The following is a 7,047-nucleotide window of genomic DNA, read 5'->3' as shown; positions in this document are numbered from 1 at the left end:
GTTTCCTGCACGTGTGATGAAATGCGGGAAAAAAACTCAGGTGACCGACCTTAATCAGGCGTGCAGAAATTGCTCCAGCAGCTTGTGTGGAATCGCACTTCAACAACCTATTATTAGACGCAGGGAACTTAGCAGAGACATGTTGCATGTACACATGTATTAACAAAGTTCAATTTATTTATAATCACATAGCAGTTCGCTCTCTGAAGTCTGCCTACAACAACGCTGCCAGTTTCACAGGTTAATATTTAATAAACGCAGTTAATTCAGCAGATGACAGCAGCGCAAACAAATGTAACAGATGAAGACCGGAAGACCTGAGAATTATTAATAATGTAGTGCCTGGGTCCATGGTTGCAAAATGAAAACCAATAAACGTGGTTAAAAAAACTACAAACACAACTTGCATGACCAGTACACAGAGAGTAAAGAAGGAGTATAGTGGAGGAATAACTACAGGTGATGAGTATAATGTGAAGAGAAGCGGTGTGGAGTAAATTAGCTTGAAGAGATGGGGTTGTAATTCTGTCAGATTTACTGATGCTCAAATAATCCTTAATAGAAAACTGAGCTGTTCAGCCAGGCTCAGATCAAGTGTGTTCAAGAAACAAAATCTAACCACTCCATCAGGATGAGCCACACCACCTCCCCTTTCTCCCCCGCCTCCCCACGCACCCGCGACCCCTGACCTTTGCTCCCAGGGTCAACGGCCAGCCCAGCCCCTCTCCACAGTGCTCCTCTGGGAGCGGATGGGCAGGACAGGCTATTGCTCAGACAGACTCTTAGCAGAAGAAGGGCTGTTTGTCAGGCTGTTGGCTGGCACAGTGGGACTCCCCCAGTCTCTAATGGAGCATGGCATTAGTACAGCTCCTCAACACCTGCCCCTGGCCCACCCCTCAGTGCCATCCCTGCTACACCGTCCTCATCCCCGCCCCCCCCCCCGAGATGGGGGAGGACGTCTCCTCTTGTCAGAGGGGTAAGTTATATCCCCCGCGTGGAGCCGCCCGCTTGATGAGTGGCCCCTCCTCCTCTCCATGGAGGAATTCGGTCAGGTCCCCAAGCGCGTCCGCCATCACGACAGATGCCGGGGCCTGTGGGTAAGCAGCAAGTGGAGCATGGGAGGATGGAAGAGAGAGAGAGAGAGAGAGAGAGAGAGAGAGAGAGAGAGAGAGAGAGAGAGAGAGAGAGAGAGAAAGCTCCATTTACTGCCAGAGTCATGTGCCACCCAAGGCCTGTTAGCATCATAAGAGGATTCCACTATGTCTCACAAATGACCTCTCTTTGATCCATCTCCAGCTCCCTTTCAGACACAAAACACATTATTCAAAAGAACAGGCCCATGTCCGCCGTTTCTCAAACCATTCAATATCCCTCTGTTCCCTTAGCCATTATGGCTCTGTCTAGATGTAATAATCTTGACAGAAAAATGGTGCCAATTAAGGCTCTAGCATGACCAAAATCTCCATCATATGTTATGTGCCCAGTGGTAAATTAAAGTCAGGCCCTCCAGTTACTGTGTGGGCTATGAGCTAATGCTTCCCACCCTCGCACATGTTCAGGCATGTTTAGAATTTGAGAGTTAATCTCATTAGTTACACATTACATTGGTAATGAGCCTTGTGATTCTGATTCATGTTCATGGATGGGTCTTGGAGATATGAAGCTCACTGTGCCATCACAGTCATAACAGCCGTAACAGCAGTCATAACAGCCGTAACAGAGATAGCAGCGAGACAGGTGGAGGTGAGCACCACGGCTTACGCCTTTGATCTGGAGGTCATGAAAGACAGCTGGTGACATCCGCCGCACGGGAACCCAGTGATGAGGATTTAATGATATCCAGCTACTGTGGCTATCGATAGCAAAGAGTCAATGGCCTGTGTGCTGTCAGTGCTTGTCTTAGATACACGGGCAGCTTAGCTGGGCCTTTGCGAAATGAAAACATCAGAGATCAATAGGACACAGGGGAGAATCAATAATCTGCCCAATGCCCTGTGGCTTTCCTAGGGTAGTCTCTCTCTCTCTCTCTCTCTCTCTCTCTCTCTCTCTCTCTCTCTCTCTCTCTCTCTCTCTCTCTCCCTTCTCCTCTCTCCTTTTTTTATTGCACTCACAGCGTTGTCAGCATACCATTAACTGCACTCATAAAACATGCATCAGGGCTTCGTCACAGGCGTGGTATGCTAATGCGCTGCTGCTAATGAATATGAATGTTCCCCTCATAAACGGAGCCTCTGTTTCATTACACACTCGTCACTCCTGGCTGGGCTCCGTGAAGGCGTGCGGGGAGGCTATGTAAATCAGCGCTTTAGCTGCGCAAAGCGTGCCGGCGTTTACGCTCCAAACATTCTATAGCACGCACATAAACCACCTTCCCCGTGGCGCTTTACAGCCAGCTTTGCATAATCAGGAACTCATCACGAATTTTCAACGAGCGCCGTTAAAATAATATTTTCCTACGGCTGTTGCCAGTAATTAATGCATACGTATGTGGTCAGGTGCTTGTTTGGCAGTGGATCTCTTATCTTTAACATCCAGAGCCGAGGGGCACATGTGGTGAGGTAGAAGGGTGAGGAGCTACCCTCTCTGGCATTCCCTCACTTTCTCCGCACGTGCGTCTGCAGAGGGGGGAGATTAATTACTGTTATTGGGAGAAGTGAAGGAGAGAATTGCACCATAATTGTGTTAACCTCTAGACCCGCACCTTGGCTTTTAACAAGATAAATCCATGGCAAGAAGAAAGATTGCTATTAAGATGATTACTCTGTATCCCTGACAGTCTCTGTCAAGCAAATTGATCCAATTATCCGTTCATAATTAATTCTATTGAACTCAAGGCCTCCTTTTGATCACAGAGAATGTAGGACTGTATTTTAAATCAGTCTGCTTCTAGCTAAAGCAACGATGAATAGACAGAACCTTTCTAAATGTGCACAGGGGTCTTAAGGCGTGTGCATCCTGCTTGACTCTTACAACCTTGAGGCTTTATGCTGCATGCGTAGTTCTCAGCAGTGCACGTCAGCAGAGCCTGGTGCCCTGAACACCTGCTGCTGGAACAGGTGCTGGGAGATAAAGTAGAGTGGAGGTCAAAGGTCGCATGAAGGCTCTCGCCCAAACAGCAGTACAACTGTGGAGTGATATCAATGTAATCTCAAGAGCACGATGAGCAAGATATAAATATAACGCATATAAGCTAACATATAAACAACCCTTATGCATTAAAAAAATAGAATTTTGGACATATATTGTTAGTAGATCATTAAATAGTTTACAAGCTAATATTCAAACTTTGTTTATTTCACCAAGCAATAAAACATAATTCACAATGGAATATTCATACCCTGCCGGCCTATCACGGGGCTCTGTTCAGCCAGCCGGGTTGCTCCGCCTTCTCTCCCGCTGCTCTGCCCGAGGAGGTGCGTGCCCGCCAGAAATGTTAAACATTCAACAGAAATTAAACGCACAAATACCGAAGTGTAGCAGCCAGCTATTCTGCAGACATCGCCTGAGGCCCCTCGGCTGTTATTATCAAATTTAACGTCGCACCATCGCCGCCGCTCTTATTAGGGCTGTTTGTGCTGATTGGACGGCTCGCTGTCACCTCGATGAGCTCACTGTCTTTTGTCCCCACACTGAAATATTCATCGAATTTTTCATTATTTCAGTATTTGAATGCAACGGCACCGCTGCCTTGTTAGGAAGGAATCAGATGCAAAATGAGAAATGTTTCTCCTCGCTGCGAGCGTCTCGTGAGTCACCAGGGCCGCCCGCTAGCGCAGGAGACAAGTGCAGCGGAATGAGAGAGGAGCAATTATCTGGCTCAGCGGCAGATACGGGGACGAGCCCTATTCCACCACGCACCGGAGCACAGCCTGCCTCTGTTCAGCCTGCCTCTGTGCAACCTGCCTCTGTTCAACCTGCCTCTGTTCAGCCTGCCTCTGTTCAGCCTGCCTCTGTTCAGCCTGTCTCCGTTCAACCTGCCTCTGTGCAACCTGCCTCTGTTCAGCCTACCTCTGTTCAGCCTGTCTCCATTCAACCTGACTCCGTTCAACCTGCCTCGGTTCAACCTGCCTCTTTTCAGCCTGTCTCCGTTCAACCTGCCTCTGTTCAACCTGCCTCTGTTCAGTCTGTCTCCATTCAACCTGCCTCTGTTCAGTCTGCCTCTATTCAACCTGCCTCTGTTCAGTCTGCCTCTATTCAACCTGCCTCTGTTCAGTCTGTCTCTGTTCAACCTGCCTCAGTTCAACCTGCCTTTGTTCAGTCTGTCTCTGTTCAGTCTGCCTCTATTCAGCCTACACTGCAGCCACAGCTCAATTCACTCGTTTAATCATTTTCTGTGCCAAAACACTAATGATGAGTGACTCCTGATTAATTAGGTAGTTGTCCTGGCTTCAAACTGCATCTAGAAATGAGCTTTACTGTATGTTGTTATTATATGCTGTATCAACATCATCACAATTTCCCCTACAATATCATCAACATTGTTCTAATGTTATTTGTTAGGACTCTTGCTTACATATTAATTATGAAGTTCTGATGCGCTCTCTCTCTCTCTCTCTCTCTCTCTCTCTCTCTCTCTCTCACACACACACACACACACACACACACACACTCATACACACACACACACACACACACACACACACACACACACTTTGATCTCTGTACTGTACCATCCAGTGCAGAGACAAGGGCAGCTGTGCTGCAGACCAATCACAGGAGGTCTTTGTCTGCAGGCGGGACCAGAGGCAGTAAGCACCACCGCTGGCCTCTGGTCAGCTCGTTATCCACAGCTGGATCAGTACACCTCTCTGAGGCCCGCTGCTGCGCTGTTCTTTGCCCTCCCTCCCAGCCACAGGCCAGCTCCAGGAACTCAGCACTCTGGACCGGGTTATATCACCCTCCGCTTGACTGACAGCTCAGGGATAATTCCGGTACTGTAAATATGCACTACAAGACCAGCTGGGTCCTAACCGGGCCTGCCACCTACACCTGGAAGTCTGGCTGGAGCAGAGTCTCGTTATGCTATTCTGATTGGTGCATTACTGTCCACCACATGCACTTCTTACAGGTTAATATTTTATGCTGTGTGGATTTAGACACCTTAAGCTAACAGGGAAGAGGGGGAGAAGGATGGCTATGAATTATTATTGGAGCTGAGAGGTGAGTTCAAAGGGAGCACTACTTTGTCACTGCAGAGTGTGTTTGCAAGTAACATTAAAGGAAAAGGACAGATCCCACAGGCCCTTAAAAGCAGAGTTGGGGAAACATGCGTTTGCTCAAATCCAACTGCTCCAAATCAGAGTTGACAAGCTGAGAAGGCGCTGGGATCTGAAGAGGCCGGTCACTCCCCAGTGGCACAGCATGCTTGAGTGCTAACAGAAACACCACTTCTACTGTCAGGGGTGCCTGCACAAACACAGATTAAGCCTGCTTCTAAACTGAAAGAGATTTCCAGTGGATAATCCCCACTGATAGGGTCATTTAGTATACACATTGAGTTATGCCAGACCAAGTCTGACGTGTGTTTGGAAAACTGGCCACATCGGTGACCGCGGTGTGGCCTCAAATTCAGTCGAGTGTGCTTAACGCGAGGCTGTGACACAGTCATCCAGATTGAAGGGTAGGGCCTGGCTCGTGAGTGGCCTGCCTGAGTGTGTGCAAATCTCTATGGAGCAGACACGGACATGCATCCAGCACGATGCTAATTCACTTGTCCCGAACCCCACTTATCGACTTGCCCTCAGTAGGAGGTCACTGGCGTACGCCGGGCTACAAGAGCCTATCCAGGAGTTGATCATGCGCGCTTGTGCACGCGCCCCCCTGACAGCTGTCACTCAAGCACCCTCCATGGCTGATTTGATTGCCGTGCCTTTGACCCGCCGCCCCCATCCACCCTCTCCTCCAGGCGGGAGGCGGGCCGCAGCCTGCAGCTCGCTCCGCACCACTACACACGGCTTGAAGGAGCTTCGCACCAGCCACTCCGGGAGATGTAAATCGCTTATTACGTAACCTTTCAGACTGTAGCCATTTTTCATTGCCACTTCGAGAAGTAAGTGCAAATAAGCGGAGGTAAGGTGTGTGTGACGGCCTTGCCTCCGGGCGTCCTCCCCCCGTAATTGCCGTTTGCCGAGGTCCCGCGTGCCGATGAAAGGGGACAGACTGGATTTGAGTCAGAGAGTCCCCACCAGGGGCCACACCACACACCACCGTCTATCTTCTCCGGAGACCACAAAACCCGCAGGGGTTCCTCAGCAGCACATCTCCTGCAGCCGACATGTGGAGTGGAATATGAGCACCGAAACCATCGTATGTTCTGAGGTATGAGGTATGAGGTATGAGCACATGCGGTATTTATTGAGAACAGTCATTTATTTGACCTTGGGTGACAGAATCCCTGGTCCCTAATACTTCACAGAATTAGATTAGCAAGGAAAATTATTCAGTTTTAGATGGTTTAACCTAATGTAACTGTTTTTTGTATTTTTTTAGTTGAACATGCTCACCATCTTGTAATAGGCATCCTTAGAGTAAGCATAAGACCCAAACCAACCACAGCACTTTCTGCTGAACTGGTGTGGTAAAGTCGACAAGTTAAAACAAAAAAATGTAAAAAGCTTTTATTTAGCAAAGTTCCTCAAGGATTAAAAGCATTTAATATTTCATAGGGGACAGTTTGTAGACCTCGGCCAAATCTGGAAACTAATGAGTTGGAACATGAATCTGAGAGGCGGCGTGTTCCTGGGAGCCAGAGGGGTGCCATTAGTGCCAGTCTACGCTAGGCTATCGGGCTTTGCCCAAGGCCCATGAAAGGAGCGTGGCAGTGTGTGAGCGTAGCGTGTAAACAGGCCTTTAATCAGGGAATTGTTTGGGGAGAGCCTCTTTTTAATCCATGATTATAACAGCAGATCAGTGCGATTCCTGCTTCAAGCTGGGTCCGAGATAAAAAGGAGGATTTGCATTAAATATTCATAAGCGAGCGCTTTGTAATGGCTCTGTGCGCAGGGCTGATGTGGAGGCTTCCTCGTGGCACTGTGTTCACATCGCCAC

Source organism: Brachyhypopomus gauderio, unplaced genomic scaffold, assembly GCF_052324685.1.
Source record: "Brachyhypopomus gauderio isolate BG-103 unplaced genomic scaffold, BGAUD_0.2 sc623, whole genome shotgun sequence".
NCBI lineage: Eukaryota > Metazoa > Chordata > Actinopteri > Gymnotiformes > Hypopomidae > Brachyhypopomus > Brachyhypopomus gauderio.
The sequence above is the reverse complement of the archived record's forward strand: the minus strand, read 5'-3'. Positions refer to the sequence as shown.